At 40.0% G+C, this 12,368-nt stretch overlaps 1 protein-coding gene and 1 pseudogene across 4 annotated transcripts in view; both read left to right on the top strand.

Annotated features, from left to right (window-relative positions):
• The window catches only part of Scaper (S-phase cyclin A associated protein in the ER), a 354,060-nt gene that overhangs the window by 279,931 nt on the left and 61,761 nt on the right, over window positions 1–12,368 (top strand). The window lies entirely within an intron of this gene.
• LOC148122344 (homeobox protein TGIF1 pseudogene) lies at window positions 2,496–3,415 on the top strand (annotated as a pseudogene).

The raw sequence follows: 12,368 nt of genomic DNA, 5'->3' as shown, positions 1-12,368 counted from the left end.
AGATCAGAATCACAGAGTCAAGAGTGAAATCAGGGGTCAGCTATACAATATAACTGACTGACAGTTTTCAGCAGTGTTAGTGTCGTGAAAGGCAGGGTAAAGTGAGAACTGTCAATCTTTTCTCTCAGTTGTACACTATAATTGTTTGGAATAATTTAGCCTGTCAATAATGGAAGAGGAAACATTGCTTTAAATAGAACAGGGAACTGAATAGAAAGAATGGCTTTAAAATGTGAAAGAAGGAACAAAATCTTACAGTAAAAGAAAAATATATTTTGATTCTTTATGATTTTAAGGGGAAAAAACTTTATTAATAGAAATGTTATGAGACAGTGAAACAAGACTATGATCCCAGCCTTCTAGGAAATCCCTGCACAGGGAGTTAAATAGGTTGTGTCATAGCTTGGGCAGCCATGAGAATAATACTACATGTGTGTAGCTCTTATACACTGGGAATTTTTTACTCATAGTTCAAAAAGCCTAGAAGTCTACAGTCAAGGTACTAACACAGTCAGGCTCTTCTGCAGACCCTCTCTGTGTTCAGAGGTTTGACATGGCAGAGAACGGCTCCTTAGCTGCCTCCTAGGAGGGACTGGTCCATTCCTGAGGGCTCTACCTACAGAAACTAGTAACTTCACAAACAATTCCCCTGCATACGTCAGCTTTGCAGATTAAGATTCATTTGAATTGAGGGCGGGGAGATCACAAACTTTGATTTATCATATAGAAATGCTGAGATGACATCCTTTGCGAAGAGCTGTGGAACTGTGGAGGAAGACATTCAGTAATTCTACCTGGTCCATCACAAAGGACACGAGCTGGCTCTTAGCCCCTTATAGTTGCTCGCATTTCTTCAGTGCCAGCTATCAGTCGAGGTCTTGTTAGGTAGCTTATTTTCCTCTTGATTGAAAGCCCTAGTTTCTTTTAATATTCCTTTGTTTGTTTGGGTTTTTTAGTATCTCTCAAAAACACTTTTAATTTGGCAGTAATAGATTTTGTCACATCATGTATTTGTTCTGTTCTGTTAATTTTCCTCAGTTTGGATCCAGAGACATTGGTTTTGTCAAACACATTTTAGTCCTTCTTCTTATCCTGATTATCTCTGCTCCTTTTAGGCTTGTGATTCATAGCTGTCAGTTGTCCAGTGCTATGACTGGCTTTGTAGCAATGAGGCAAGAAAGGTGTATTTCCTAGTTGGGGATGGATGCTGGTGGTGATTTTTATGTTTCTGGTAACAGTTTGAAAATTTGAGTACATTTCTATCTTTCTTGGTAAATGATTTTCATGTACATATAACTGAAATATGAACCGCTAACTTGATAATACTCCTTAAGTAAGAGATAAAGAGTCGTCACCAACACATTGTTCAGAAGTGATTAAAAAATGGAGAAAAGAAGCTAATTGTGACCTAGTAGAATTTACAGGGTACTTCAGCCTTCCCGGTTCCTGATAGATCCAAATGCTTTAAGACATTTCTTTGCCCTTCTGGCTGCTTGAAACTTGCTCTAGCACTCAGGCACTTCACTTCAGTTACCCTTAGTACTGCTCAGGTAACTCCAGTACAGGGTTTTATATAAGCCCTTATTCTAGAAGCCCACCGTTGAGAGGAGAGGAAATGACAAGATTTCAGAGACTCTCTGTGAGCAGTTCTGTAACCAGAGACAGCAGTTCATGAGACCTAGATGAGTGCCTAGCACATCATGGTTCCTCCAGATGTGATAGATGGAAGAGCTATTGTGCCCTGGGGCATTTGGAGGAGATGGAGTTGACTATGCCTGGAATTTGAATGAAGTTTCTGAGGTTCTAGTTTTTTAATTTAAAAAAATATATAAATCAACATTTGTAACACTATAAAAGTACATACTTCTTACAATGTTAATGCAAAGTTGTATTTTTAGGATATGCTCTGTGGGAATTTATTTGGAGCTCTACAAAAGCCAGTTCATTAAAACAAATTTTTGCTAAGAATAGAAGCCAACACTGGTGTAGTATCTCTGTGGAAGCATGAAAGGTTTAAAACACATTAAAAATGGATTGCTTTCTTCATTAAGTAATTAAGCATCTTCTCTTAATTGTAGTTCATTCCAGAACATGGAATTTTATATGTCTCCTTAAGGAATCTAGACAAACACATTGGAAGGTAATAAAAAAGACCAATGAGCTCACTCTGACAGCGCCGAGGTGCGCGGAGTGGAACGGGAAACAAAGGAGTTGAGTAGGGAGGGGAGTGAGTTGGGCCAGAAAGAGCCCCCCATCCCCTCACTCCCACCCTCACCCCCGCTGACAGCCAGAAGATCCTGGCTGGAGGAAGCCCAAGTGTCATTTGAATTCCAACCCAGGAGCCAGCGACTGGGCCCCAAGCACCTTGTGTAGCAATAGTGGCTGGAATACTCTTCTGTAAGTTACTGGAGTGCCAGTAAAGGAGGATCATCGCCCACCCCGCCACGCCCGCCGCGCCCCCCACCCCCACCCACACCCACCCCCACCCCCCCTGCCACTCCGACTGCTGGCCCCTAGAAACCCCAGCTTAACCTCTCGCTGGGACGGGAGTTCCAGAATGAAAAGCAAAAAGGGCCCTGTTGCAGCATCTGGCAGTGAGACTGAAGATGAAGACAGCATGGATATTCCCCTGTACCTGTCCTCTTCAGCGGCCTCAGGCAAGAGAAGGAGGAGAGGCAATCTGCCCAAGGAGTCTGTTCAGATTCTGCAGGACCGGCTGTATGAACACAGATACAATGCGTATCCCTCCGAGCAAGAGAAAGCGCTGCTCTCCCAGCAGACACAACTGTCCACACTGCAGGTCTGTAACTGGTTCATCAACGCCCTCCGCCCTCCGCAGGCTCCTCCCTGACATGCTGAGAAAGGATGGCAAAGATCCAAATCAGTTCACAATTTCCCGTGTGGGGCCAAGATTTCAGAAGCTAGTTCTGTGGAAGCTGCAATGGGTATCAAAAACTTCATGCCGGCTCTAGAAGAGAGCCCGTTTCATTCCTGCACAGCTGGACCCAACCCAACCCTAGGGAGGCCAGTGTCTCCCAAGCCTTCCTCTCCGGGATCCATTTTGGCATGCCCATCAGTGATCTGCCATACCACTGTGACTGCTTTGAAAGATGGGCCTTTCTCTCTCTGCCAGCCGGTTGGTGCGGGACAGAGCACAGACGTACAACAAATAACAGCCAGCAGCTTCACAGACACATCTCTCGTGTACCCTGAGGACACTTGCAAATCTGGACCGAGTCCAAACCCTCAGAGTGGCCTTTTCAACACTCCTCCCACTACTCCGCTGGACCTCACCCAGGATTTTAGCGGATTCCAGCTCCTGGTCGATGTTGCACTCAAACGAGCAGCAGAGATGGAGCTTCAGGCCAAACTCACAGCTTAACCCTTTTTCATACGAAAAGTTCTCCAAAATATGGTCCTGGACTGTCAAAGTGATGGCAAGAGATGCATTATTTTATATATTTTTCTATTAATATTTGCACATGGGATTGCTCAAACGAAGCTTCCTAAGAAGTCTTTAATGGAATGCAGTCATTCATTCCAAGAACTACAAACTAAAGCTACTGTAGAAACCGAGGGTTTTCTTTTAAAAATATTTCTTGGTAGATTTTTCATAATGTGAGATGGTTCCCAATATCATGTGATCTTCTCCCCATTCCTTTTTTTTATGTTTTTTTTTTCAGACTGTGCAATACTTAGAAGCCGTAGTGTCTTTCTATTTCCATGTGGAACAGGATGCCCACATACAGTCTAATGAATACATTTTCAGTTTTTTTTTAAGATTCAAGCAAGTATGAATCTAGTTGTTGGATATCTTTTCATGATGTAATAAAGTATTTTCTTTAAAAGTAAAAAAAAAAAAAAGACCAATGGAAAAAGCAAGATGGCAGAGTAGGAAGCCTGAGACCTCATTCCCCAACAGAGACGCACTGACTTAATATATTGGTCAGTATACCTCTTTGGGAAATCCAGAAACCACTTAGGAAATTGCAGTATACCATACATTCTGACCAAAAAGTCACACTGAAGCAGGTAAAAGGAGCTCTTTCACTTTACCCATGATTATAGTTTGTCAGGCCACCCCACCTCAGTGCCAGGGAAGAGCGGTTTGCTTTACCAGTTTTCCAAAACAGAGTTAGAGACGTAGAGACAGCACTGCTAGCAATCTGATTTCTGCCTTTCCATACCCAAGTGCTTGGAAAGAATCAGTATGGCCTGATGGGAGTGAGTACTGAATCCAAAGAGCAGGGGAGACAACTTGCTGTAGCACCAAAGAATCCTGGTGCCTCAGAGTCTGTGAGCAGGGGAAGACACTCAACTCTAGCTATTCTGTCAGTCTTAGAAAGAAGAGTGGAGCCAGTGGGTCTATGTTCCATCTTTCAGTGAACTTCTTGAAGGACTGTGTTTGTCTCACTTCTCTTGGGGGTCTCAGTGGAAGCAAGCCTACTTTGGATGTTGTTGAGAAGCAGAGAGAGCAAGGAAACTTAGTACATTTCAACCAAAGAATGTTCAGAGATGATAACTTCCTGATTTAAAAAGCCTCTCCCTTTACCCAGACAGGGTATCCATGTGACTCAGAGAACTTTATGTCCTCCAAAGGAGATGTCAGGACCCACAATCTCTGTGTCAGTTTATTCTTGAGAGTTTTTCCAGTTGGAAGCTAGTCTAGAAGAGGAGGCAATTTATCAAGTTCACAAAACTCACCAAAAGTTACAAAAATGGCCTGGTAGTGGTGGCATACACCTTTAATCCCAGCACTCTGAGAGGCAGAGGCAGGTGAATTTCTTTGAGTTTGAGGCCAGCCTAGTCTACAAGAGTGTTGACTGAGGTTTTTGTCCTGCCCAGTCCCGTAACCATTTAGTCCCAAAGAAAACACACACAGGCCTACAGCCTCATGGTAAAATATAAAATAATACAAATGGGTTAATATAAAAGATAAGAGTGAGCTAGAAATATGCATAAGCTAATAGGCCAAGGCGTGATTTAATTAATACAGTTTTTGTGTAGTTATTTCGAGTCTGGGCAGCCAGGAACGAACAAGTAGCCTCCAACAACACAAGAGCTAGTTCCAGGACAGCTAGGACTGTTACACAGAGAAACCCTGTCTTGAAAAACAAACAAACAAAGTTACAAAAATGCACAAAGAAACAGAAATATGAAGCCGGACTGCAGTGGTGCATGCCTGTAATCCCAGTGCTTGGGAGGCAGAGGCAGACAGATCTCTGTAAGTTCAAGACCAGCCTGGTCTATAAGAACTAGTTCCAGGACAAGCTCCAAAGCTACAGAGATACCCTGTCTCGAAAAACCAAAGAAAGAAAATAAACGAGAAGAAACAGAAATACGGCCTAAGTAAAGAAGCAACTAAATCTATTGAGGAGTCCTAAGGAAGCAGAAGTATGTGGACTAACTGACAAGAAAAACCAGCTGTCAGAAAGATGCTTTATAGACTCAGAAGACACTGCATGGGAAAATGAAAATATCAACAAAGATATAACATATGTTTAAAAGAAACAAGCAGAATTGGAAGTGAAGAATATAGTAAATACATAGATAATTTTGCTGTAGTGATTCCACCCAGATCCCAAGCTCCATCAAGCCAAGAAAGAGCTACAAATTTAAACCAGGAGCTTAAATAGACATCTCCTCAAAAAAAATGTGGAATAAAAGACAAAAGATATGTGAAAAGATGATCTAAATCACTAATCCTCAAGGAAATGTGCATCAAAAACACAACAATGTAATACTTCACACTGTTAAGATGGCAATAATCGCTATTTATGTCAGAAAATAACAGTTACTGGTAGGGACATGGCTAAACTGGAAGCCTTATGCACCACTGGGAAACAAGGTGGTACAGTCACTGTGGAAAACAGTACAAATGCCCCTAATAAGATGACAAAATGGAACTGCCATATGATCATAGCTTTTGAGCTTTTATCTAAAAGAATTAAAATTTGGATCTTGAATAAATACTTACCTTGTCATGTTCACTGTATATTCACAAGGCCAAGAGGTAGGAATAACCCACATGCCCATCAGTAGATGAGTAGGTCTTAAAGTGATATATGCAAAGAAAAGAACGTTGCTAAGCCTTCAAAAGCTACAGCATGAATGAATATTGAAATTATGGCTAGTTTTAAGTGAAATTAATACTTGTGGCCAAATACCTAATAATCAAGTGAGGATTTATGTAGGCTTATGGTTTGAAGGAATGCAGTTTATCACAGTAGGGAAGAAGGCATGGGAGCAAGAAGCAAAGAATGTACAGGAAATAATATCAAGACCCACCCTAAGTGTTCTGTAACTTTCCAGAACAGTTCTACTGGCTGATAACCACATGTTCTAACACACCTTCATATCCAGAATATTTCACATTCAAATCATAACACAAACAAAATAAAATACTACATGATTCTAGCTATATAGGGTATCAAAAATATTTAAACTCTTAGGGAAAAGCAATGAGGTGTGTTTAAATAGAACATCAATCATGAATGAGGAAAATTTCTAGATATGTTTCATAACCATGAATATATAAATTATCAATATTGTAATAGATACTTAGAGATTTGTAAGAGGACTAATTTATGCTAAGCATTTTATGTCATTCACCGGAACATTGATGGTGCTAATCAGTGCTGTGAACAGTTGACTGACAGACATTTGATGTTGAACTGAAACCGAGAGGTACAACAGTCTAATGAGCAGGTTGATGTAGTAAAAGGGATCCCAGAGCTACTACATGCAGAGTCATGACCTGAACCTTACTCCCCTAAGTGCTTGTCCAAGACTTCACCTATGAACTCAGTTGTGTCCTTTATTAAGTACACAAATGAAACATCAAAATGTTGTGACTTTGATTGTATGTTTAATATTGTCATTTTAGTAGGATATGGTAAAGAATCAATTAATTCAAAGAGTTATAATTTCTTGGTGGTTCATTGTGGGTTTTTTAATCCATTAAAATTTTTTAGTAGTCTTGTTTCTGATTCATAGTGATCTGTTCTTTTGAAATATTAAAAAATATGCTGATAAATCTCAGGTGTGTGCTTTATAGAGCTGAGGGGTTGTTAACTGAAAAGTGATGCACAGACCTTAAATAACTGATATGATACTGTTGAACCAAAGAAGCCGTTAGGCTTTTCAGATGACAGGAAACATAAGTGCAGTCTTAGAACAGGGATTGTTTTTCACTTAACCATGTGCAGACCCATCCAGGTGCCTGTTTGATTTTCATTATAGCCACAAGGCCTGGAACTCTCTTGGTTCCCACATTGTTTTCTTTATCCTGAGCAACCAGAACATGGGCTTCATAGTTAATTACATGGTAGCAGAAATCTCACTGCTGAAAGGAACTGTACTGAACTGAACTCTTGCTGAACTGAACTCTTCCTGATGCCAGTTGCATCTTGTTTTATTCTTTCTTCACCCTGTACCACTTGCTTGGATTGTCACATATATTTCCTTATTCAAAAATAAAATAAACTCGATTTATGTTCACCAAGCTATGTGCCTTATAGGAGAGAATTGAAGAAGTAGAGAGAAAACTTTCATAGGGCAATGGTGTCAAAAGATTGATGGGAGACTGTGAAGTAGGATGCTCACCAGGGTTCCATAACCTGTTACTAATGTAATCAGGGTAAAATTCATCTTTAACATGCTGAAAAATATTACCATCCTTAATTTTTATATGCAAAGATATGCTTAAGAAATAAATGCAAGGATTAGTAAGAAGGTACCATAGGTAAAGGTTCTTGATGTAAAGCCTGACAGCCTGAATTCAGTCCCTGGCACCTATGTGGTGAAAGAAGAAAACCAACTCTTTCAAGTTGTCCCCTGACCGCCACATGCATGCTGTGGTATGAGTGGCCCTCCCTTTCACGTACGTACATGCACACGCAATTGATTGTAACAAGTTTTTAAAATTATCGTGAAAATTAAATTTATGTATTCAGTACTTTCATATTAAAAATATCTGTCACGAGATTTCATTGCCAGCACTTGTACTAGACTTGTGTTGTAACTCACTGGTAGTGAGACCCTAGGTTCAGTCACCACAGCACATACCCATACACAAAACTAGACCAGAAAGTGCTTCAGGAAAGAAGGAAAATCAATAAAAATGGAAATTCCATAGTCCTTAAATGTTTTTTAAAACATGACTTAAAGCAAAAATGTCAGCATTGTCATTTGTGCTGCATGGAATAGTGTGCATATCATCTGACCAAAAGTAAACCTATGAAGTTACAGTCTTTCTACATTTTATTTATATGTGTATGGCTGCTTTGCCTGCATGTATGTTTTGGTGCTGCATACATGCACTGCCTACAGAGGCCAAAAGAGGGCATTGAATCCCCTTGGACTGAAGTTAGAGATGGGTGTGAGCCACTTTGTGGGCTCTGGGAATTGAACCCAGGTCTTTTGGGAGAGCAGCCAGTGCTTAACATCTGAGCCATCTCTCCAGATCCATTTTTCTACATTTTTCACAAAGTTGCACAGTATCAAATTAGAGTGTATAGTGAAAGTTAAGATTGTATATGGTAATACCTTTAGAGCAAACACGAGCAATATAACTCAGAACTCAATAGTTAAACTGAAACTGGCTTCTAAAAATTTTAACAGAAAAAAGAACTAGAGAATAAGGCAGGAGAAAAACAAAGCAGTAATGAAACAATGGATCTAATGTAATAATAATTATATAATGAGTGTTTACCCTTGTTGTGAGGCAAAAGCCATTGAAGCAGATACAAAGAAGGACCCAGCTATTATGTAAATAAGATGTATTTGAAATATAAAGAAATATAATTTAGACCATGGCATGGCTTTAATCCCAGCACTTGGGAGACAGAGGCAGAGGCAGGTGCATCTCTGTGGGTTTGAGACCACCCATATGCCTATATGATCAAGGCAGTTCTTCAGTTGAGGTTCCTTCTTCTCAGGTGATTCTAGAATGTGTCAAGTTGATGATGAAAACTAACCAGAACACAGTCAGAGAAACAGGCAGTCCCAGTACCCAGATGGGAAATAGGTAATGTTGAGATAGCTTGTGGTAGGATGTTGCTGGTCTGACTCTAGGGAGCCAACTACAGCTTGAAGTAAGAGGCTGTCAGCAGTATCAAGATAGTTCAGTTGACCCCTAACTCAGTTAGAAGGCTTGGTAGCCCCTATCCAGAAGGAAAAACTAGGAAAGAGACCTGAAATAAAAACCAAGACCCTAAGAAGATTAAGAGTTATACAGAGGCCCACGTGTCTACGTTGAACGTGATGAGAGAACATAGACTAAGAGGAAAATCAGGAGAATAGAACAGTGAAGACATGTCTGAGTAAGTCAGGATGGAGCAGAGAGCAATACAGGTGAGTCTGGTGTGGAGGGTGGGTAGAAATGAAAAGAGTGAATCCAGGCAAACTTGCACAGCCTCCCCAACACCTGTAATGACATAGCCTCAGTCTGCCCTCCTGAAGCTTCCAACCCAGCATCATGATGCTCCTGTGAAGATGTAGCAGGGCACAAAGCGATTGACCTTGTTTTTCTAGTAAGTGAAAGATAAATAATAAGTGCAGACATTAAAGTGGTCATGTTCGTAGCTGAAGTTCCTGTTTCTCTGTTCTTCCTGATCCTCTTGGGGTTTTATAAGATGTGAGAATGGACTAACTGCATTCTTTGTGATTGACCTCTACTCTAGCCCAGCTCATTCTCACCTGTGAAAGCACTTGTTTAGAGAGAAAATCAGCAATGTTGGGTCTCATTAGCACCTCTAACTGCAGTGATTCAAACCACAGCCGTGCTCTAGCATTCCTGTTCCCTGAAAGACAGCTTGCCTTCTCTTAAACCTTGGCAGTAGAGTTTAATAGATCCCTGTGTTTAAAACCAAAAAAAGCTTGTTTTAAGTTTGGAAGATCCTTAAAAATGTGCACTTACCTAGCTACATCCCAGTAATCTCACTTCTAGCTATTTATCCAAGAAAAGCTAAAACATTTCTCCACAAAGACTTGTTCAAGAATGATCTTAACAAATTTATCCGTAAATAGCTAAATATGCTAAACAATATACTTATCTCTCAACAAGTAAATTTATAAGCAGATTAGGGTATATCTGTGCACTTAGCAGTAAAAAGGAATGAAGTATTGATATACACAAACACATGGATAAGTTATTCTGAATCCCTGAAAAGAGAGTTTAGAAAGCCAGATTCAAAGGCCTACCTATTAGAGAACCATTCTAGATCTAGAACAGTTTCATTACCCTGCAGAATCCCCCTTGGAAGTCAGTGTCACCTTTTCTCCCTGGCCCTTGTCAATCACTGATCCATGCTGCGTCTTACTGATAACACATTTTTTTCAGAAATGAAGAACTAGTAACTGCACAGACTCTCCCCCTTTCCAGGATTCGTCAGTAGGGGCCACGTTAGCTACTAGTGAAAGTGATATCAAACCCAGTCTCTGTCTTGTGAAGACAACTTAAGAAGTGATCTGCTGTACCTGTGCACTAATGTGAATTCCTATCTTAACCATTAATAACAAGGCTCCTTCACCACTATCAGTGAAAGCCAGTGAAAAACCTGGACTTCCAACCTCATCTAGCAGTAATGAGATGGCACTTCTCACCCCACTCTCAGCAAAATGTCAGGGAGATAGTTTCTAAAATACAGTATTATCTTTTTTCTGAGACAGGGTTCCTCTGTAGCTTTTAAGCCTGTCCCGGAAATTGCTCTGTAGAGCAGGCTGGCCTCAAACTCACAGAGATCCGCCTGCCTCTGCCTCCCGAGTGCTGGGATTAAAGGCGTGTGCCACCACCACCCCAGCTCTAAAATACAAGATTTAGAGAGGACCCAGAACCTTATAACATAATATCTCAAATTTCCAGGGTACAATGAAAATAAAATCATTCAACATACCAAGAACTAGAAAAAAATCTCAACCAATAAAGACAATTAGTAGATACTACATTTTTCATACAAAGATGCACACAATAATACTTTATCATGCAATTTAATAATATGTATAAACAAGTGAAAATGGGTTTAGCAAAGAAATACAAAATGAAGAATAATTAAAAGGAAACACTACAACTAAAACAAACAGTGAACAAAAACATTTAAAGTCATTGTATAGACTTACCAGTAGAATGTAAAGAATGAAAATGTGAATTTGAAATCAGAATAATCTAATTTTATTCAATTTGAAGAGCAGATAAAATATATCTTTAAAATGAACCATGTCTCAGGATCTGATAGGGCTGTAACAAAAGGTCTCTCATTCATATCATCAGACACAAAAAGGAGAAAAATGATAAGACTCAAAACATACTTCAAGAAATAATAATAGGAGCAGGGTGGTGATGGTGCACACCTTAAATACCAGCACTCTGGAGACAGAAGCAGGCAAATCTCTGTGAGTTCAAGGCCAGCCTGGCCTACAGAGTGAATTCCAGGACAGACTCCAGAGTTACACAGAAACTCTGTCTCAAAGATGGGGGGGGGAGGATATAAATGTATAGATTCCATAAACTGAGCAAAACCATATCCAGAATGAACAGAGAATAAGGTGATGAATATAAGCCCTCACACATCAGTAATTATATTAAATGTGAGTGGTCTTGTAGTACAAATAATAAAAACCCAGAGACAGATACTGCAGTTCACCCGGAAGATCAGAAAGGCAAAACAGCCAGCCACTGACTCTTACCTCTACTTCAGACCGAAATGGTAATCCTGTCTCCCATGAATCCTCAAAATGAGACTGTGTGAGAGCTGTCTCCTCTTGTCTTAATTCCTCTCTAGTGCTTTGATTAAAAGTTTGCACCACCACTATCTGGCCTCTATGGCTAGCTAGTGTGGCTGCTGGGATTAAACGTGTGTGCAACCACTGCCTGCCTGGACTGTTTGGCTGACTAGTGTGGCTACCTTGCACTTGTTAAAACACAAATAAAATACCACTTCTGTGGTCTAACTTTTTGTCCCAAAATTATAACAACCAAAATATCCTTTAATAAAAAAATGATTAAGTTTCAATACATCCATCACATGGTATGCTATTCAGTAAACATTAGGGAGCTACTCATATGCACAGCCTCTTCCCATCTTGTTGAATCAAAAAGCCAATCTTAAAAGGTCACATACTGAATTATTCCATTTACAAGAACAAAATTTTATTTACATAAAGATAAAAATAGGTTAGTTGCTAGATGAAAGTGAAAGGAAAGCATGTGTTACTCATTATGAAGTGGTGTTGAAATAATTCTGTATGTTCATTGTGGCCATAGCTATGCCAACTCCCAGATTTTATATTCTACTATTTTTAACTAACCATTGCAGAGAAGCAAGATGCAGTGTAGCTCCAGAGTAAAGAACTGGCATAACATTTATGAG

Source organism: Myodes glareolus, chromosome 4 (genome assembly GCF_982192425.1).
Source record: "Myodes glareolus chromosome 4, mMyoGla1.1, whole genome shotgun sequence".
Classification (NCBI taxonomy): Eukaryota; Metazoa; Chordata; class Mammalia; order Rodentia; family Cricetidae; genus Myodes; species Myodes glareolus.
The sequence above is the reverse complement of the archived record's forward strand: the minus strand, read 5'-3'. Positions and strand labels throughout refer to the sequence as shown.